The sequence below is a fragment of the Peromyscus eremicus genome, unplaced genomic scaffold, assembly GCF_949786415.1.
Source record: "Peromyscus eremicus unplaced genomic scaffold, PerEre_H2_v1 PerEre#2#chrX_unloc_2, whole genome shotgun sequence".
NCBI classification, from domain to species: domain Eukaryota; kingdom Metazoa; phylum Chordata; class Mammalia; order Rodentia; family Cricetidae; genus Peromyscus; species Peromyscus eremicus.
In genome coordinates, this window is record NW_026734289.1 from 40,665 (window position 1) to 63,053 (window position 22,389).

Consider the following 22,389-nt stretch of genomic DNA (forward strand, 5'->3'; position numbering starts at 1 on the left):
GACATCTCCCTTTTCTTAGTAATAAATCTAAGGGCCAACATAAACCAGGTTTGAATGGTCTAAAAGGAGGGCTCTGAAAGAGGCTTTGCATGGAGGATTACAGAGGGCCTATCCCTCTAAAGGTTGAGAAAAAAGGGTGCAAGAGGGAATGTCCATCCACACTCAAGCACCACAGGCATCCTCATAGTGCGGGAATCAATGGACCGTGCAGTTTTTTGAGGGAGCAGAAATGGGTAAGCGCAAGGTTGCTACTGCACAACCGCTATGCAACAGGTCATATAATCCAGGCTCTTGGGATTTTGGTGTACCATGGTCCCCAGCCTGTGCAGTCCCAGCTGCACTCCAATCATGCCTTGAGCGAGCCTTTTTCCCACACACAGTTGCAGTCTTCCCCGAGTGAAGGGGTCTGTGTGGGGCATCTCTCGTCAGACAAAATTTCAACCCTGGAGTCCTGCATATCAAAGCAGTGGTCATAAACCTTGATCTGCCTGGCCAGCAGGTCTGTTATTTGGCTTCGGATGAACTGAGTGAGCCAGGAAATTGCCCATGGCCCAAAGGCAAGGACCAGGAGCAGGCCTACAACAGGTCCTAGGAGGGAGGAAAAAAGGGTTGTTGGAAAACCAATTCTGGAACCACCCAAGCTCTTGTTCTCCTTTTCTTTTTCTCTTTTTCTTGTCCTTTTCTGATCTTTACTATACTGTCCCTGACTACTCCAGTGTGGTCTGTAAAGAAGCAACATTTCTCTTTGAGCGCAGTACAAAGACCACCCTGTTGTAGAAAGAGGAGATCCAGGCCTCTCCTGTTCTGTAAAACTACCTCAGCTAGGGAGGAAAGGGATGACTTGAGGGCAGACATTCCCTGTTCAAATTGGGCATTATCCTCGTCTATGGACAGTCGAAGTTCAGAGTAATTTTGGTTGGACAGGACCAGAGAGGCAATTCCTGTGCCTGTTTCCGTTGCTCCAACCCCCAAAAGGACTGCTAAGGTGATGGCAGTAACAGGCTCCCATCAAGGCAGTTGTCTCAGTGTGGCTTCTCTTCCTAGAGATCTAGGAATTGATCTGAGGAATAATAGGTTAGTCAAGGTGGAAGGGATCTAAGTGCCCAGAGGGGCATCTCTGGTGCTACCCTGTTTGCTGTGCTACCTACCAGCCACAGGCTGTGTCAAGCTGGCCCAACATGGCTATGACCACCTGTGACACCAAGGCCAGCAAGTCCGACAAGTCTTTCTGACACCTTGGATGAAAATTCAACACTGCCCTTGGAAAACATGACCCCTGCTGTCAGACTGGATTTGTGACAAGCAGTGTCACAGCCCAGAACGTGATTGACAATGGGACTTGTATACTGTGTGAAAGGTCTCAAACACAGTTTGCTGTAAAGTTCGCAATGTCCCCCCACAGGAACTCTGAGCAGAGTGATAAAAGAGCTAAAGGCCTGGTGGGTGTTGCTGTGGATGAGGACAACAGCCTGGAGGGCTTGCCTGAGGGACAGCATTTGAAACAGAATTAGTTTCCTCAGGAGAGGGGCTATCTCTCCTGGGCAGATCAGGTATATTTACAGCTCTAACCAGGCGTTCTGGTAACCATCTGGGAGCAGAGTATATCTAGTCAAGAATGCAGGCCGAAAATCGTCCCCATATATGGACCAGGTCGGGGCCCTTCCAACGCCCAATGAGGGGATCTTGCCACATGGCTAGCATCCGGGTGGCTTCTGGAGAAGGGTGCCAGTGCCTGTCAGCGGCAGAGTGCCATGCAGCATCTAAGGTGAGGAAGCTGAGAACAAACAGAGCATGGCTCAATTGATCTCTGGGGGAGGTAAAATGAAGGTTAGAAGACTTGAAGCGAGCCAACCAGACCTTTAGGGTCTGGTGGGCTCGTTTTATTATGCCCTGTCCCTGGGAATTGTAAGGTATCCCTGTGGTATGAATAATTTGTAGACTATCACAAAATATTTTGAAGTCTGTGTTGGTATAAGCAGGGCCGTTGTCTGTCTTAATCTTAGTTGGATTTCCCAAGGCAGAAAAGGCAAGAATCAGGTGAGAAAAAACATCCTTGTGTGGCTTCCCCAGCATGAGGAGAGGTGAAGATAAAGCCACTAAAGGTATCTATAGAGACATGGGGCAATGAGTAACATCTGTCTGCCAGATTTGATTGGGAAGGAGGCCTCGAGGGTTGACTGCCAAGTGTGGGACAGGGTGAGAAACAACACAAGAGGGACGTTGTTTGACAATTTCTCCGGCCTGTTGTTTAGAGATCTTAAAAAAGTCAGAGGGCCTGGGAATTTAAATAGTGGATCTTATGGGCAGTTAGTGCCTGTAGGACTGAGCCGACCATGACAGGGAAAGTCAGCCTGGTGGCGGCATCGGCCTGTGCATTGCCATCGGTTAACGGTCCAGGAAGATCACTATGGGCTCTAATATGGCCTATAAAATTGGGTGTTGGCGAGTCAGGATAGGCTGTTGAATCTGGGAGGAAAGTGGGGTGGTGTTGGAGGTAGGCCTTATGGCTGGAGAAGTTTCTGACAAGGGGATGGAAAAGGCAATATAGGCACTATCTGTATAGATATTAATAGGTTGATCAGAATAATTCTGAAAAACCTTTAAAATTGCTGAAAGTTCAACCAACTGCACTGACGGGAAAGGCGTTAGGAAGGAGGTAGGGCGGCCTTGGGCCACAAAGGCTGCAACACCATTAGCAGAACCATCAGTAAAGACTGTAAGTGCACGAGAAATGGGACCAGTTTTTGTAATTTTTGGAAAGATGAAGGGATATAGCCGGGCAAAATGGAGCAAGAGGTCATCTGGGAGGTGATTATCCAAGGTCCCCATAAACCCTGCCAAGGCAACCCCCCACTTATCTAAGATTTGGAACAAAAACATGTTCCCTACGAGCCTGGAGGGCCCGTCACAGTGAGCTGAGATCTGGGACAAGGGGAGCCAACTCATCAAGAATAGGCCAGCAAAAATGGGAAGACGGAGGAACATAGGCAGGGGGCATTGCGGAAGGGGGAACTGCCGGAGATTTTTGAGGTGGTATAAAAGGGCCCAAGGACTCCTGTGTTAAGGGGAGATTTTTGCAGGGGGGCCAGTCTGGATTATGGTAACAGGCTACCCTTTATATAGGGAAGTCTCCTCGGTGGGTTCTAGAGGGGATTTAGAGGTCAAATTAACAGAGGGATGAGGATGGGCAGGAGCAGACTCCTGGGGATTGTTAGGTTTAAAAGTTGTGAGCATCCCCTCTTCCATAGAACTCAGGTCATAAACCAAGGGACAGACTGAAGGCAGACCAGAAAGCGCTCGGGGGTGGATGGGGGGTGGGGGAGTGTCTTAGGGCAGGTAGAGGGGGAGCAAAAGGCTTCTTTGAAGATTTTTTTCTCCTTTATTAATAAGCTTTTGTATGTCAGGGGAATATTTATAGACCCTGAGAATGTCATTAATAATCAACAAAGGCTTTAAGGTCTTTTTTCTTTACCTTAGTTCCTTGAATTTTGAGGGACTCATTTAGGCCAGAAATAAATAAACCTCGTGACGAAGTTGCCTGTCCCATGGCTCATCACTTTTCTTACCTGCGTTGTCTTCGCTCTCCTCCGGGATCCCGTCCTGAACCGGGCGATTTCAGGGGGATCCAACAATTTCACCAAGGCCTTGATCTTCCTCCGGGAGACGACGATCTGAATCCTCAAGAGGTGGTTTCATCCATATGGGGTGCCAGTTGCCCCACCTGCAGGGCTTCAATGGGTTCTCGAACACTCTAAGGATGGAATGATAGGGACAGGAGATACAAAAGAAATGCACCAAGTCTAGATTCTGATCAAGGTGCCACTTTATTTTTCTCCAAGAGGGTTTATATAGTTCCTGCAGGTTGGGGGGAGCAAGAAGCTGTTATTTGCATAAGGTGGGGCAGGCTAACACAATGTTTGTATAGGATGTTTAGAGTGTGAAAGGGTCAAGGGCTCTGCCTCAATGTCCTCTTGCTAGGCAACCTGACTGTAAGATGATCTAGTTGCCTGTCCTTAGAGATTCTGTCCTTGTCCCTGACATTGTCAGGGCCTTGGAAAGCTAGAATGTTAGTCAAAGGTAAGGAGGCAATTTAGAAAACTCTGGTTCATTGACCAGCTGAAGAAACAGCCTTTGCATCAGTTGGATTAGTTTATATCAGCTTTCATGAAGTTCAGAGCTCATAGTCACATGGAGCAGGTTGTCATTAACAATTGATGCTTGGATGGGTCTGTCAGCAAAGTGCAAACCTGTGGAAACAGATATAAACTAGGAACAGAAATAAAAATTTATGACCTTATTTGGAAGTTTTAGACCCATATAATGCAAGCCTTTATGTCATCAGACCTTTATATTTCTCAGACCCTTTTCAGGACCATCCAACCTGTCAAACAATACCTGAATAGAGGAGTGTAGATTAAAAAGAGACAAATAGAAAAAAAACAGAGACATACAAGAAAGGAAAAGACATAGGATAGATTTGGGAGGACTATCACTGAATACTGTTGTATCCAGTTCATTCTACCCAGTGTTTATATACAGCTGAGCAATAGACAAGAGAGCATCTGAAAGCATACTACATTGTTACAGACTTCTTTATCTGAAGGTTCTTTGGGTTCAAGGAGCAGTTAATCCACTTCCCTGCAGCACAGATCTTAAAAGTTCTTATTAATAAAAAACCACAAGCCAGATATTGGGGTAAATGCTGGAAGATTAGAGAGGTAGAGAGCAAGCTACTACATCTTAGCCCTATGAAATCCTGTGCCAAAAGAGAGAGTTAGCTCCTCTATGCACCCTGCCTTATTACTTCCTTTCTTCAGAACCTCTCAACATAGTTACTAAATCTCAGTATGCAGAAAAAGTGGTCCTACATATTGAAACTGCAGAATTTATCCCTGATGAGTCAGAATTAAATTTGTTATTTATTCATTTACAAGACATAATCAGAAACAGGAAATATCCTTTATATATAACTCACATCCAATACCATATGAGTCTGTCAGGCCCTTTAGCACAAGAAAATGAGGAGATTGATCAACTATTAATAAGAAATGTACAGGAGGCCTCAGAGTTTTATAAAAAAAAAAATCATGTCAATTGTGAGGTTTTAAAAAAGGATTTTTCCATAACCTGGAAACAAGCTAAGGAAATTATATGGAAATATCCTACTTGTTCATTTTACAATCAGACTCTACTACCCAAAGGATGTAATCCAAAGGGCACTGAGAAGAATGAAATCTGGCAGATGGATGCATTTCATTTTGTAGAACTTGGAAAATTGAAACATATGCACCATACCATTGATACCTACTCAGGATTTCCATGAGCAACTGCTCTGAGTTTCAAAGAGGTTGATTCTGTAATCCAGAAATTGCTAGAAGTTTTGGCCATCATGGGTACACCTATATATGTTAAACCTAACAATATCTAGCCTATGTCTCTGGTAAAATGAAACAGTTTTTTGCTTATTACAATATAAAACATATTACAGGTATACCACGCAATGCTACAAGAGAAACAGTCAGAGAAACATCAAATTGAACTCTAAAGGGTATGCTAAATAAACAAAAAGGAGCAACAAAATCCCCCAGAAATAGATTACATAATGCTTTATTAACTTTGTATTATCTCAATGATAATGAGAAAGGAACAATAGCTGCGAAGAGACAGTGGATAATAGAAAAAAAAAAAACTACCGAGTTAAATTAGCCTGTATATTTTAAGGATGTGCTGACCTCAGAATGGAAACCAGGATATATGTTATGTTGGGGATGAGGTTTTGCTTTTGTTTCTATCAGAGAAGGTAAGCTATAAATACCATCAAAATTGATAAAGGGCCAGGCGGTGGTGGCAGCGCATGCCTTTAATCCCAGCACACGAGAGGCAGAGCCAGGCGGATCTTTGTGAGTTCAAGGCCAGCCAGGTGTACAGAGCGAGATCCAGGAAAGGCACAAAGCTTCACAGAGAAACCCTGTCTCAAAAAAACCAAAAAAAAATATATATATATGGGCTTGGGGATTTAGCTCAGTAGTAGAGTGCTTGCCTAGCATGCATAAGGCCCTGGGTTTGATCCTCAGATCCAGAAAAAAAAAATTGATAAAAGTTCAATTTGAACAAGACAGACCTCTTAATTAGAAGAGGTGATAGTTCCTCAACAGGCATGAACATCCAATTTAAAGTAACTTGGCCTATTACGTCACACATAAAATTCATAAGTCTTCCTAAATGTTTGTTTTTGTTCTTCTCTGCAAACACTTATCACAAATGGTGTTTATGCAGTCCCAGATCAATTAAAAATTAAAGCTGGCTTTGGAGTTGGATAATGACTCTCTCCTTCTTTAAAGCCAAGCATGTTATTAAAAAGAAAATGCATAATCTCTATATCATGTCAGAAGAATCAACTGATATGGGGCAGAAGAAAGCCAAAATTAAGGGACAATTCTATTGCCACTGTTCTCATAATACTTTGATGCTATTTTGATTCTTTAAACTTTCCTTAAAGTATGAGTTTTATATCAAAATTTATATATATATATATATTTGTAACAACATAAATCCAGTTACTCTGAACCTGATAGAAGAGAAAATAGGAAGTAGTCTTGAATGCATTGGCATAGAAGATCACTTCCTAAATATAACACCAGTATCATAGTCACTGAGAGAAACAATCAATCAATGGGACCTCTTATACCAGAGAAGCTTTTGTAGAGAAAAGGACACAGTCAACAAGACAAAGTGACAGCCTACAAAATGGGAAAAGATCTTCACTAACGCCACATCTGACAGAGGGCTGATATGCAGAATATAAAGAACTCAAGAAATTAGACATCAAAATGCCCAACAGTCCAATTAAGAAATGGGCTATAGAGCTAAACAGAGAATTCTCAACAGAGAAAGCTCAAATGGATGAAAGGTATTTAAGGAATTGCTCAACCTCCCTAATCAGCAGGGAAATGCAAATCAAAAGGACTGTGAGATACCACCTTACACCCATCAGAATGGCTAAGATCAAAAACACTGGAGAGGATGTGGAGCAAGGGAAACACTCCTACATTCTTGGTGGGAATGCAAGCTTGTACTTTTCCACTTTGGAAATGAATATGGTGATTTCTTAGAAAATTGGGACTCAATCTCTCCCAAACACAGCTATACCACTCTTGGGCATATACTCAAGGAATGCTCAATCATACCACAAGGGCACATGCTCAGCTATGTTCATAGCAGTATTATTTGTAATAGCCAGAACCTGGAAACAACCTAGATGCCCTTCAACTGAAGAATGGATAAATAAAATGTGATACATATACACAATGGAGTACTACTCAACAGAGAAAAACAATGACATCATGAGGTTTGCAGGCAAATGGATGGATTTATCAAAAAAAATCATCCTGAGTGAGGTAACCCATACTCGGAAAGACAAATATGGTATGTAATCACTCATAGAAGAATAACAGATGTAAAATGAAGGATGACTAGAGTGCTACTCACAACTTCAGGGAGGCTACCTAGAAAACAGGACCCTAAGAAAGACACAGGGATCACCCAACAACAGAGAAATGGATGAGGTCTACAGGAGCAAACTGGACCTGAGGGGAGTTAATGAAGGGCAAGTGTCGGGAGAAAGAAAGCTTAGGGGAGCAGGAGGTCCCAGCTGCATCAGGAACAGAGAGGGAGAACAAGGAAAAAGAGACCAAGATAAATGAAGACCCCATGGGAATAGGAAGAAGAAAAGTGCTAGAGAAGTCCCCAGAAATCAAGAAAGATACCTCCACAATAGACTACTGGCAATGGTCAATAGAAAGCCCGAACTGACCTTCCGTGTTGATCAGATGGCTAAACACCCTAACTGTCATGCTAGAACTCTCCTCCAATGACTGATGGAAGTGGATGCAGAGATCCACGGCCAGACCCCAGGTGGAGCTCCAGGAGTCCAATCAGCGAGAGAGAAGAGGGAATGTATGAGCAAGAGATAGTGAGACCATCATTGGAAAAAGCACAGGGACAAATAGCCAAACTAGGGGAAACACTTTTACAACTCCCAAACATATTCTGTTACAGTAGTTTATTTAAATATTTTCTCCCATTTAAATTGGGGTGGTTCACTTCCACTCAAACAAACAGATGTTCCAAATAAGAATAGCAAGACAGAGAAGAAAATATTAATAGCTGGACTCAATACATACTACATGAGTTATAGTAAGTCACCAAAATCATTTATATGCTTTTATTAAAATACAACATTGGGCTCAGGTGGCATTTATTTGTTATTAGATTAGCCAGATAAGGATTAGAATTCTGAGATTTGAACAGGCAAACACAACTCTATATTTAGGATCAAACATGTTGATTTCTACCTTCCCTCTCCATCGTCTTTACTTTTAGCATCTGAAAGTGGTTAATTAATAAAGAATAGCTGCCGGGCGGTGGTGGCGCACGCCTTTAATCCCAGCACTCGGGATGCAGAGCCAGGCGGATCTCTGTGAGTTCGAGGCCAGCCTGGGCTACCAAGTGAGTCCCAGGAAAAGGCACAAAGCTACACAGAGAAACCCTGTCTCGAAAAACAAAACAAAAACAAAAAAAAACAAACAAACAAAAAAAAAGAATAGCTGGCTGGTGAGTCTTTCCAAATGGCAAAGGACAGGAGCCACGCACAATATTTGGTAATGGTCATGAAAAGAAGTGTTATTTTTTTCAACCAAGTGAAGTGATACTCTACTCTAAAGCATCATTTTCAACATTTTTGTAAGTTTAATATCTGATTCCTTTGTTCCCAGAAAGAGATGTTCTCCACAAATAGATGTGCAGCTTAGCTCATATAAATGCTAACTTGTAACCCCACACACAAAAAGAAACATGAAAAAAAACAAAGTCCCACTTATGAAGGAAGTGATTTTTTTAAGTCATGCCTTGTGACAGCACCCATCTCCATGGTGTATCCCAACCCATCTTTCTCTAGGTAGAAGAAACTGGCATGCAGAGAGGCTAAACTGCCAAAGACATACTAAGAATTTCCTGGGTGTGCCTGCTGTCCTGCCCTTGTTTTGCACTCTGTTCCTCAGACCTGCATTCTAAACCTGTACCTGTGGCTATTTCAGACCTTATTCTCCTTGGATAACCTTTCTTGTAGCTCAAAAGGGCCTGTTTCATGTCTTAGGAGGAGGACAAAAATCAAAGTGACTTTTCACCTCTGATAAGATCTATTTACTTTCAAAGGAGGAAATTTGTCAAAGATCCATTTACAGAAACCTTGTTGAATAGGCACAGAAGTTAGCGTTATACTGACAAGTTTTCACAGGGATCTATGTACATCAGCCCTGGAGTTAATCTCCAACGTAAGGTAACTAGTGGACACATTGCCAGTCATTACTTATTCCCCAGCATACCTGGAATTTATGGTGTTACATTGCTCTCATCTTTAGGGAGCCTCTTCTGACCTTCAAGGAAGGACATAGCATAAGATTGAAATTCATTGTCAAGGCAGTGAACTTAGACCCAGTTCCCCATATCTGAAAATTCCAATGGTCAGGAAATTCAAGGAAAAATACATTGGTTGAAGGGAAGCTTGTATATAACACATTAGAAGAATTTAGCATGGTACTTGTTATGGCTAGACAATATCAGGGGACACTTATTGTCAGGGTCAAGTTGTTTGTGAGTCTTTGGGTGTCTCTGGGTCTTTGTAAAACTGTGACAGGGAAACACAGGTTGCGTTCAGGAGGAAGTAGGATCTCTTCGTCTGAGACAGATAAGGTTCTGTTGAGCATTTCATGAAACACACATCTCACTGACTTGTGAAAACCCCTCTGTCATATAGTGCTTTCTTAATATCTTTATTGCACTGAATTATCAGGCACAGCAACTTAGAATGGGAAAAATTGATCATAGCCCACAATTCCAGGTAATAGTTCCATTTTTGGAAAATCAGGATAGGAACTCAGCTAATCATATCACATCCACAGCCAAGAGCAGAGATAAACAAATGTACCCATTCTGCCTGTTTGCTTATGCTTATGCTCTATCTTCTTCATACTTACACAGTAGAGGTTGCAGACAATGAAATGATTCTGCCCATTTTAGGGAGTCTTATCTTATTCAACAATTAATAAAATCCCAGAGACAAGTTCAAAGAAAAATCTGATCTATATAATTCCTCATTGAGGGTCCCTTTCCCAGGAGACTAGTTTGATTCAGTCTGATAATAAAAACTAAGAGTCACACCACCCCACCATCACAGCCAGGATTTGAGAAGATTTCCGCCTGCATTCAGAGCTGTGGGCCTCAACCTGTGTGGGTCACCACCCCATTGGGGAGTTACATGTCAGATATACTGCACATCAAATATTTGAATTACAATTCATAACAGTAGCAAAATTAGGGCTGGAGAGATGGCTCAGAGGTTAAAAGCACTGCTTGCTCTTCCAAAGATCCTGAGTTCAATTCCCAGCAACCACATGGTGGCTCACAACCATCTATAATGGATCTGGTGCCCTCTTCTGGCCTACAGGGATATGTGCATACAGAATACTGTATACATAATAAATAAATAAAACTTTAAAAAAAAGTAGCAAAATTAAAGTTAAGAAACAATGAAACAGTTATGTTTAGGGCTCATCACAACATGAGGAACTACTCTTCATGCTATTTAAAGATTTAAAGGGTCGGAGAATTGGAAAAAAAACCATTGATCTAGAGTGTCCAGTGGAACCCAGGTGTTTATGTTGCTAACTATGAAGGGGCTTGCAAAGGATTTTCCTGAATATCCTTTGCTCTAAGGGAAACTCATGTTCTGTGTGGAAGACTCCAGCTATCTGGCCATATTTACTACCCAGTAATAGCAGACCACTTTGAGCTACTGAACAGAGAGTACAACACCCACTACACACATGCTGATGACACAGATTTTAGTCACATTGGGCTCCAGGACCATATCACGCTCCTATGGGTACTTGTTCCTAGACTGTATCAGCCTCTTCCTCTAGCATAACTTGGCCTACCTGTTTCCTGTAGACTCTTTACCAGGAAGTTGTTTAAAAAGTGTTCTTCTCAGTCAGCATTACGTCTATAATGTCTTGTGACTAAGGAGATAAGGAGATGTAGGTACTTTTTTTAAATTTTACATCTTTTTTGTATTGTTTTGGTTTTTTTTTCATTTTTTATTATTAAGAAATTTTCTCCTCACCCCACATACTGTCCACAGAGCCCCCTTCCTCCCTCTACCCACCCCCATCCCTCTCTCCCCAGCCACTGCACATCCCCACATCCCCCAAATCGAGGTCTCCCATGCGCAGTCAGCAGAGTCCAGAACACTGAGCCTAGGCAGGTCCAACCCCCTCCACACTAAACCAAGGCAGTTCAAGGGGTCACACCACAGGCACTGGGTTCCAGAAGCCTGCCCATTGACCACAGATAGATCCCTATCCCCTGTCTGGGTGCCTCCCAAACAGTTCCAGCCAAACAACCATCTTCTGTTTCCAGAGGACCTAGTCCAGTCTCATGGGGGCTCCACAGCCACCAGTCCACAGTTCATGGGTTTCCACTAGTGTGGCCAGTCACCTCAGTTGCAGGTACTTATGATGAACTTCAGCATATATAAATTTCTATGATATTATTACCTTGTGTACATAAAATTTCAGTAGGAGATAAAGATTCAGTTCTACACAGGGAAAGAACTGAAGGATGTTCAATCAATCAGGGAGAGATCTCTGGCTTTGGATGAAGGGGATGCTGAAAGGTTTCTCTTGTATCCCAGCAGAGGCTCCTGCAAAGGACAACTTGACATCTAGTGTAAGGAAAGCTCTTAGCAATCGCAGTTCCCATGACATCTGCAGCTCTTCCCTAGACATTCTATTGTATCCTGGAGTGCCCTGGCATCCTCTGTGATGTCACTATGTTGTGGCAACACCCACTGTCCTTGGGAAGTTTATTCAGTACCTTCACCAGTTACTGATGAACATGATGGCATACTGAAGAGTCTAATTCAGAAAGAGAAAGGAGAGGTTAGAGAAACCAGAGAGTGACTGAAGAAAGCTGACCTTCAGACTCAATGTAAAACGTCAAGAAAGAAATGGTCAAGAGAATCATGTAATGAGTTCTGTGCAAGAAAAGGGAATCTTCCTGGAGGAAGTGGGCTTGCGCTGAATCTTCCAGTAATGTGGAACAGAAAGCTGGAGTCTCAGGGAACCAACAGAACTTCCCTGCTTGTCATGCCTCTTGAAATTCAAGGATTCCAGGATATTAATTGTTCTGGCTCAGAAGTCGGGAACTGGTAAGGCCAATGCTTTATGCTGGGAACTCTTGGCTTTCATTCCTTTTGGTAGATAGGCATTGATGTGTGAACATGAGACCAACATTAAAGCAAGAGGGATTAATGATATGTGCCCCTTTCAAGGCAGGACATCACTCTACTTCAACCACAGTGGCTAACTTTAGTTACTTCCCAGCTCCTCTGTGTTCCTCAATTGTCAGTGAGGAGACTTGTTGAATCTGGTGACCATGTTCTGCCCTTATATGTCTTCTCCATCAATAGTTATATGGTTAGAGTGACCTGTCAAGATATTTGGGGAACCTCTAAATGACTGGGGTGATTATGAACGATGGCAATTTTTTCCTGACTTGTTAACCCACAGGCTTGTGGACTCTGCAGCCAAGTTGAATTCTGAGTTTGCAGCTGTGAATGAGCCTGAAGAGGCTATCTCCTTGGTTACTTGGAGCATGTGCTATGAGGGCAGAGAAAACCAGATAGCTGGGATAACCACTTCCCTTCAAATAGAGGAGACAGCCGAGTTCTCCAGAGGGGGCATCTGAAGCACAGGACAAAATAATTTGCGGTGGCACTGAGTCACTGGTAAACAAGCTTTCTCAAACATTTGATTAGGACTCAGGGTGGTCTGTTCATTATCTTTGCCTTGTGATACTGCAAGTTCATTTATGTTCATCTACCCACAAGGAGCACCAGAGAGCCACCATCCCACCAAACCTTCCTCACCAAGGTGCAGGTGAAGCAGAAGGTACAGACTGACCACTCAGCTACAGGAAATGACCATTGAAAGAAAGTAACAGTGAGATCGCCTGATCTTTATCACAGAAGAGAGCATGAAGAATAGGTATTCATTCTTTCAAACGCTGTGGTTTCAATCTCAGGTCCACTCTGTCATCATTACTTCATTTTATATAAGGTCTGTGTTTCTGGTAGGCTGCATCTTCAGGGTATGCCTTCAGGGTATGCCAAAATCATGTCTCTGAACTTCTCCCAAAGGCAGAACCTCAAATATGGACAGGAATGACATGAGGACAAAGACTCTTCTGCTTCCTCTAAAAAAGAAACAAAAACAGAGCCTGTGGCATGAGTCATAGTACTCACGGACTGAGGCAGTAGTATGAAATCCCAGCATGACTTTGAAGAGATTCTATCAAGTGCTTTCTAGTGTGAGTTGTTAGTTGCTGTGAGTTTGAGTTAATTTTTTTGTTACTTGCTTTAAAAGGCCTTTTACGTTTGATTCTCCAAGCAGCAGTTGGAGAGGCCTGGTCACACATCTAAATGTGTCCATACAGGGACTCAGACTGATCCCTGCTCCTTTTGTTCCCCTCTGAGAGAACACACCTGCAAGCATTTGTTCAGCATCCAATTGATAGAGTTCTCCCACTCTCACTCAGTCTCTCTTTCTCTGCAACTAGAATTAAAGATGACTGTGAGCTTTTATGTGTATGCTGGAAATCAAATTCTTGCCTAGGTCCTCTTTACTAGTTAGCCTCTCTGGAGTTGAGTTGCAATCTGGTTATCCTTTGCTTTACATCTAGTATCCACCTATGAGTGAGGACATACTGTAGATTAACCAACCATCTTATTAAATAAGAAACACAGAGCCAATACAGAGATGAAGCCAAGAGGTCAGAGCAATAGCTAAGAGCTAAAAACCTTACCCTTCACTGTTGCTGTTGTACCTCTCTGAAAAAGAGACCTACTTCCTGTGTCTGTCTTTTTTATAGAGTTTCTGTTCTGCCTTCTCATTGGTTGTAAACCCAACCACATGACCGCCTAGTCACTGCCTGTCTATGCAGACCTCCAGGTCTTCTATGGTTGGTATTGAGATTAAAGGCATGTGTCTCCAATACTGGCTGTATTTTTGAACACACAGAGATCTTCCTAGCTCTGCCTACCAAGTGCTGGAATTAAAGGCATGTGCCTTTGGGTTCTATTAGGCTTGCTAATACCTCTGACCCCGGGGCAACTTTATTAACATACAAATCACATTTCAGCACAAATAAAATATCATTATAACATACCATGTTTGTCTTTCTGAGTCTGGGTTACCTCACTCAGGATAATATTTTCTAGTTCCATCCATTTGCCTGTAAACTTCATGATGTCATTGTTTTTCTCTGATGAATAGTACTGCATTATGTATATGTACCACATTTTCTTCATCCATTCTTCAGTTGAAGGGCATCTAAGCTTTTTCCAGATTCTGGCTATTACAAATAACGCTGCTCTGTTCAAACATGTGTTCTTGTGGTATGATTGAGCATTCCTTGGATATATGCCCAAGAGTTGTATAGCTGGGTCTTTAGAGAGATTGATTTCCAATTTTCTGAGAAAGCACCATACTGATTTCCAAAGCGGCTCTACAAGTTTGCACTCCCACCAACAGTATAGGAGTGTCCCCCTTGTTCCACATCCTCTCCAACATAATCTGTCTTCAGTGTTTTTGATCTTAGACATATTTATTTTTGAAAATGATTCTATGGGACCAGTGGCAGACACTTGAAATGACTTTAAGAGTTATTGTATAGTTCTAATTCTCCAGTGCTCTTTTTCTTTTCTTTTTTTTTAAATTATTATTTTATTTATTATATATACAGTGTTCTGTCTACATGGCCAGAAGAGGGCACCAGATCTCATTACAGATGGTTGTGAACCACCATGTGGTTGCTGGGAACTGAACTCAGAACCTCTGGAAGAACAGCCAGTGCTCTTAACCTCTGAGCCACCTCTCCAGCCCCGTTCCTTTTCTTGTATGTAATTCAGTTTTCTTCTTTTTGTGTATGTATGTGTGAGTGTGTGTGTATGTGTGTATATGTGTGTGTGTGCATGTGTTTGTGCAGACTGTGGCATAGGCTTTAAAATTCACAGTGATCTTCCTGCCTCTGAGTCCAGTTTGCTGGAATTATAAGAATGCAATGCCACTTCCAGCTCAAAAAATAATTTTTATGATCTAAGTCTCCTTTTCTTATGGTGGACAGGGAGGCAAGGAGATGGTGTCAGGACCCCTGATACTGGCATTGCAGATATTAGTGACCATCTAAATGTACTAGGAATGGAAGCTGGATGCTCTGAAAGAATCTTCAGTGCTCTTAACTGGTGATTCATTTTCCTACCTATGTTTTCTATTCTTGATTATGTTTCCTATCCAAGGTAACCCAGTCAGGGTTAGATACCAGATGCTGATGAAAGTGTGGAATTCTCCAGAGAGAATTAACCTCAGGCAAAGATGAGATCCCTAATTGTTTATTCAGTACAACATAGTCAGACCATTCTCTCTCTCTCTCTCTCTCTCTCTCTCTCTCTCTCTCTCTCTCTCTCATGTATATATATATATATATATATATATATATATATATATATATATATATATATATATCCAACAAAATGGATGCAGCAGGTTGTATTAATGTATTTCAGCCTACTAATTCACCTAACTTAATAAGTGAGAAGTTGGAAAGGATTTGGGAAGTGATAGAATGAAGAGATAAAAGGAGAAAGTGATATAATTGCTCTTGTGCATCAATTTACAGAAATAAATTTTAAATTAAAAAGGGGCTAGATTGACCACTCACCAATTGAGAGAACTGAGTGTTTTTATAGAGGACCCAGGTTCCATTCCCAGAAACCACTTGGTAGCTAACCATTTATTATAATTTTAGTCCCAGGTAAATCCTTCCTTCTTCTGGTCTTGTTAGACACTACACACAGACACATGCAGGCAAAACATTTTATACATAATTTTTTAAAAAGATAGAAAAAGGAAAGAATAAAATTTTTTACAGTGATGTCATAGCCCTTAGCCATAAAATAAGCCAGGGCTCATTAAAATGAACTCCTGCTGGTGTAGCATGGAAGCTGCTGTGACCCCCTGCTATGTCAGCCTGCTCAGAGGGAAAAACAGTTTTGATCTAAGGTTGATAGAGATCATTATAATTGTCTATCTAGGAGCAAAGTAAACAGTGCTCTTAGGTGACTTTTCCTTGAAGATATCTGTATTTGTTTTCTCTATCTTTTGTATCTGTGAGAATTGTGGCAATGGTACAGTTATCTTTTACATGAAACATCAAGATTGACAGGTCACATAGGCCCCAAAGCAATCTACTTTTTACTGGGTCATTTCCTTCATTTTCATCTAAGACCTTGTGGTACAAGATGAACATGCCAGAGACATTTCTTTCCATCATTTATATATGTTCCTGCACAACTTTGAGGTAGGAATATCCATACATATCTCTGCTTTTATATTGTGATCATGATCAGAAGTGGATTTGTTAACTTAGCAAGCTTAAGAATATGCAGAGTGCTACAGGAATGTGTCCAGACTTCCTAATCAAAATCCACATGCTTCCTTTGTTAAGGAAAAGCATTGTTTTGGAAATAACTCCCATGCTCTCTTTGCCTCCTGAAGTTAAGAAATCTTTTTCATTTTATCTGTCTTGTCTGGAGTGATCACTATTCTTAATAGTCAAGCTGACTACCTCTTTAATTAACTAAAACCCAAAATATTTGTGTAAACATGTGAGGGATTTTTCTTAAAGGTTTTGAAGTTAAAGACACTTCTTTAATTTGGATCATTTTAGGTGATAAGATCCACTTTTAGCTGATTGATGGCAGTGTACACTTTTAACCCCAGGAAGCAGAAGCATTTGGATTTTCTGAGTTTGAGGCCAGCCTGCTCAACAGAATGAGTTTCAGGGATACAACGATAAAACCTTTCTTGAAATCACCAAAAAACCAATCAACAAAGAATAAGATCCAACTTTAATCTGGGTAGCAACTCTTGGTGTCAGCCTACATATATAAAGGATATTGAAGAAGGAAGTTCTCTCTTCACCTGCTTGCCCTAGCTCTGGTTACCATTTTTTTTACTTTACTAGCAGTAGAGCTTACTTCCTTAAAATTGTGGTGTATACTCAAGACCAGCCCAGCTGAGATGTCCAGCCTCATGTACTGAACCACTACTGGACTTTTCAATTTTCCATTGGTAGACAGCCATTGTTAGACTAGCTCTACCACAGCTTATGAGACATTCTAATAAATCCACTTTGTACACACATGGAGAGATTCATTCTACCAGTCCTGTTTGTTAATATTCTGATCCTGCCCCTTGTCGGCATTCAATGTCCTGACATAAAAGCTTATTCTTAAGGGAAATTTCCACCCATTTCCCCCCCTCTCTCTCTCCTGCTTTCCTCCCAGGAAGTGTGCGGACCCTTGCACTCCTCCCTCTCTTTCTCCCCCCACCCTTTTTCCCTCTTTCTCTTCCCCTTCTCTCTTACTCCACTAAATAGACCTCTTCACTCAGTGCTGTCTGAATGTCCTCTTTGTCTGTCACCAGCAGCAGGGCACCTTGGCTCTCTACCTGCCAGAGCCTTCTTTAAACAATTCATAACACGGTTAATGTACAGAAGCTTGAATAATGCAGTGGTTTTTTTGTTTTGTTTTTTCAACTGCCCTAGGAGTAAGATATGCTGACTAATAATAGTGCTTGCAAGCATATTCTTACTAGCTTCATTATGCTTTAAATATTCAACTTTCTTTGAAGTCTACCCTTTATTATTATTCATTTGCCAACAGTGTGCTCTGATTTTCAGGAATAAAAATCCTAAAGCAATGAAGCCATTTCTGATGGGAGAAAGACCTATTATCTTGTTTGTGATCCACTTCCTGCATTTCTTTCCTGGTTCTATGAAGTCCCTGTGACAACTAGGTAAAAAGTGGGTTCAGTTCACCTGACCTCAACTAGAAGTCACAAAACAAACATCTCCTTTTTTGTCTTTTAATTTCTCTTTAGTTGTTAATATTCTGAGCACCCTTACACCTGTGGGACATGGAATCATTCCACCCCACATAATATAGTGGGCTGTACATGCTAGCCACACTGTGTCCAGGATGAAGAAGGGGAAGTGCCTATCAAGAGCAGAAAGATAGCAGAGTCTGCAATTGGAACCAGGGGCAGGTGCTATTGAAATGCAAATGTTTAGAAAAGGTCTGGGTCTGTGGTGAAAGGCAGGATCAGGAACCATTGTGCTGTGACTTTAAGCACAGTGTAACTCTATGGGATGTGCTCTTGTCACTCAGGCCTCACTAGCCAATCAGGCCCTCCAGGTTACCTGCCAGTCAGAAGTGGTACAGGGTTCTTCCAGCTGTTAGCTTCAAGCTTGACTTTGAAGAAAAACTGGCAGCAGCAGTTTTGTGTTGTGTGCTGTGCTGTGTGTGCTGGTGCAGAGAGCTGAGCAGAGAACCTGGGTGAGTGTGAAAACCACAGCATTGTGAGTAAAGTTCAGGAGTCAGAGTGGTGGGTCCTTCTCAGATCTGGGGGGAAACTTCAGCCAGAATCCCTGTCCTGTGATGTCCCTTATGGTCCTTAAAACTTCCTATTCCCAGGGCAGGCCTCTGGATAACTTTGCTCTGTGGGCCGAATCTGATCACATAATTGGGAGTAGGGAGGTGTGTATAGAAACATCTTTTTAGTCAACTTTAACATGCTTTTGGTGCACTCATTGAAAGCAGACCTACTTTGTCCAGTACCTTCTACAGGTTCAGCACTTTGTATTTAACTTTCATGTGTAAGATCCATTTATAGTTAATTTTGTGGAGGTTGTAAAAGGCATCTCATGTGTTGTGTTGCACTCTACAACTAAGGTGTGAGAGAGAAGATTTGAAATGGTGATATAAACGATTTATTAATTCTTAGGAGACAGTAAGTCTCACCAAATAGAATTTAACTGAGGGAGTACTGACTGGAAAAAAAAAAACCCTGCCAGGCAGTGGTTATGCACACTTTAAATGCCAGGACTCAGAAGGCAGAGCCAGGCAGATCTCTGTGAGTTTTAGACCAGCCTGGTCTGCATAGCAAGATCCAGGATAGGCACCAAAACTACATGGAGAAACCCTGTGTTAAAGAAAAGAAAGAAAGAAAAGAAAACCACTCAAAGTTAAGAGTATTGTAGCCAGGCCTGTTAGAGATTAGGACAACGGGATACACATTTGTTCACCAGGATTGTCCAGAATTTTGGCTGCAGCCAAACAATTACAAAGGAGCCACCCCTGATTTACAACAAGCCACCAGGCCTAACACTGTATTAAAGAATGGGACTCTAACAAACTGCTCATTGAGGAATTACAGGGTCATAACTAACTTTAAGTCCTCGTATGCCAAAAAATTCCACTTTTCTTCTTAAGGAAAAACCAAGGTCTGCCATATTGGCAATATGACACCAGGTGACAAATATTTGAAAAGTAAAACACTAGCAGTTCAGTGGTGGTGCATGACTTTGCCCAGCACTCACTCAAGAGGCAGAGTCAGGTTTATCTCTGTGAGTTTGGGGCCAGCCTGGTCTGAAGAGTTATGTCCAGGAAAGGATCCAAAGCTACAGAGTGAAAACCTGTCTCAATGAAAAAAAAAAGAAAGAAATAAAAGAAAAGTAGAACACTCTTATATTAAGTTCTGTACTGATCAAGTAATGCTTTCCTTTAGGCCCTCAGGCAGGGATTAGGAAATTTCTTGGGAGAGCTAGTAACAGCCTGGGGCCTAGACCTTGGGAGCTTTCTCTAAAGGCATAACATATTGACAATAAAACAGAGCTCCTTCCCTAAATCTAAGAATATGCTTTGAAGAGCTGGCAATGGTCGTGAATCAGGGCCTTTGTGGTGGGGTTGCTTCAGGTTCCAAGAATCCAACTCTTTCACCAAATATGGCTATGGTTATCCATCCACAGATCACTGTGGGCTTAGTCAGTAATATGCTTGAGATACCCTATTTTTCCATGTGCAGCATGGTTTGAAGCATAGTCTTCTCTCTGAGTCTGTCCTATTGTATGATACTTTCTTCTGACTTCATAAAAGTTTCCCATTTCCTTTCATTTTGCCTCTATAAGTATTATAATACTGTTTTCTTCTTAAGATGCATAGTTGACATGAGGCATACCTTGTGCAAGATCTCCCCATCAAAGCTTTTATCTTTTCTACCTTACACTTTTCCTCTCTTCCTAATTTCTTGTGAGCTTCACCTCAGGGACATGACATCTCAGAAGGTCCTGATGTCTCACATCACTGAGGTACTTAAGTAATAATTTTGGAAAGATCTTTACTGTGTAAGTTTTCCATCTGTCCAAGGGGGTAGACTTGGATTCTTCTGTCCCTGTTTAAGTTGTTCAATGTGCAACCTGGAGCCTAAACCTAAATGTCCCAAGGTTGATAGAATGTGTGGAATGCAAAATTTAATCACACCAGGATAAAAGCAAGTTAGACAAAATAATGGAGCACCAAAGGTAATTTTGTTGGTAGGTAGAACCTAAGAATGTTGTCTTTTGAAAGAATGTGGAAGATGTCAAGACTTTAGGTGGCAAAAATCATAGAAAGTTTCACAGAGAGCTTTACTGACCTGTCTTGTATGACCAGGAAGATAGGAATGTTAAAAGTAATAGCAGAAAGTAAAGACTGAGAGTATAGGATTTCAGTAGGAAATAGACTCATCAAAAATTAAGCAGTCAGGCAGTAGTGGCATATACCTTTAAGCACAGCACTTGGGATGCAGAGGCAAGTGGGTCTTTTTGAGTTTGAGGCCAGCCTAAGCTACAAAGTGAGTTCTAAGATAGTCTCCAAAGCTACACAGAGAAACACTGTCTCAAAAAACCAAAAAATAAAACCCATAAATTATTAAGCCAGGCTGTGGAGGTGCACACTTTTAATCTCAGCATTCAGGAGGCAGAGTCAGGTGGATCTCTGTGAGTTTTAGACCAGCCTGTGCTACCAAGTGAGCTGCAGGAAAGGCATAAAGCTACACAGAGAAACCCTGTCCTGAAAAACCAAAAAAAAAATTAAGCTAGAGGTCATTTGTATGATATTTTGACTACAAAATTTTATTTGGCTTTAGGTCATGGAAGGATTAAACAAGGTAATTCCTACTCTAGAAAGCAACTTCATACAAAACCTGCTGCACCTGTGGTCCAGCACGTCAGTGTCCATCTGAATTAAGAAGTCAAACTTTGCAGGATCACCCATCATCTACTGGTCCTGGAAACAAGAAAGAATCAATATTTAAGGTCATGGATTCTTAGTCTGGCGGTTCAGTTCAGCATTGTTGTAGACTTACATGTTTGATAGTCAGAAACCCAATTAGGAGACTGTGAGAGTCCATTGCATGAAGCTGTGAGGATGAAGCCTGGTGTTGCTGGTTTTTGTTTATTAACTCTTTACTCTTTTGGGGCCTGCCACCCAGCTCGCAACTAAATCACACACTAGGAGGCTTACTCTTTCTTATAAGTGCCTGGATTTAGTTTGGATTTTATCTAGCCATCTTTTCCTAACTTAATTTATCTTATCTTTCTTATGTCTGAGCTTTTATCTTTCTCTATTCTGTGTACCTCTCTTCACTTTTGATTCCATGTTTTGCTGTGTAGCTGTGTTGCTGGCCCCTGGAGTACTCTCCTTTTCTTGCTCCTTTCTTTTTTTTCAGTTTTCTCCTCCCATTTGTTTTCTCTGACTCCCAGCCCTGTCTAACTTTTTCTGCCAAGGTATTGGCTGTTCAATTCTTTATTAGACCAATTGGAATTTTAGGCAGACAAAGTATCACAGCCTCACAGAGTTAAACATATACAACATAAAAGAATACAACATATCTTTGCATCTTTAAAACAATTTTCCCACAGAATAGACAAATATAACACATCTTACAATAATATTCCACAACAGCCTGGATTGCATTTTGTGACCACATTATGTTGGGATATCTAAAGTATGAGACATCTCCCACAGAGCCCTGGCTGAGATGAAGTAAATAAAGAAATGTATGAGAAATTGCATTGATAGAGCCATCTGAGGCTGCTGATATTGAATCCTCATGCATCTGAGACAGAGAAAGAGAATTGATGTCTGTCCTACTCTACTTCAGTCTTGCCTTTGCCTAATCTTCCCTTGCTATGTCTCCATTTCTCTATTTTAGAATTTGAATAGTATTCTTTGCCACTCTATGTTGGAAAGTTATAATCCATTTTCGGATTTTACAAATGTCACCATCAAGAGACCGTCTTGAGTGTTAGAAGAGACTCGAACATGTGAAACAGTGTAGGGGCTGTTGCAGACTATGAGGATCATTGAAGTGACTAAGTGCATTTTCTTCATAG

The 22,389-nt window shown here is 41.5% G+C and overlaps 1 long non-coding RNA gene across 1 annotated transcript; it reads right to left on the bottom strand.

The window, feature by feature from the left end:
- Positions 1 to 209: 209 nt before the first annotated feature.
- Positions 210 to 9,437, bottom strand: LOC131901087 (uncharacterized). The gene is made up of 3 exons (XR_009376346.1): positions 9,384 to 9,437; positions 3,567 to 3,751; positions 210 to 588 (listed from the first exon to the last, which is right to left on the bottom strand). It is a non-coding gene; the product is annotated as an uncharacterized LOC131901087 (long non-coding RNA).
- Between the last annotated feature and the right edge of the window lie 12,952 nt (positions 9,438 to 22,389).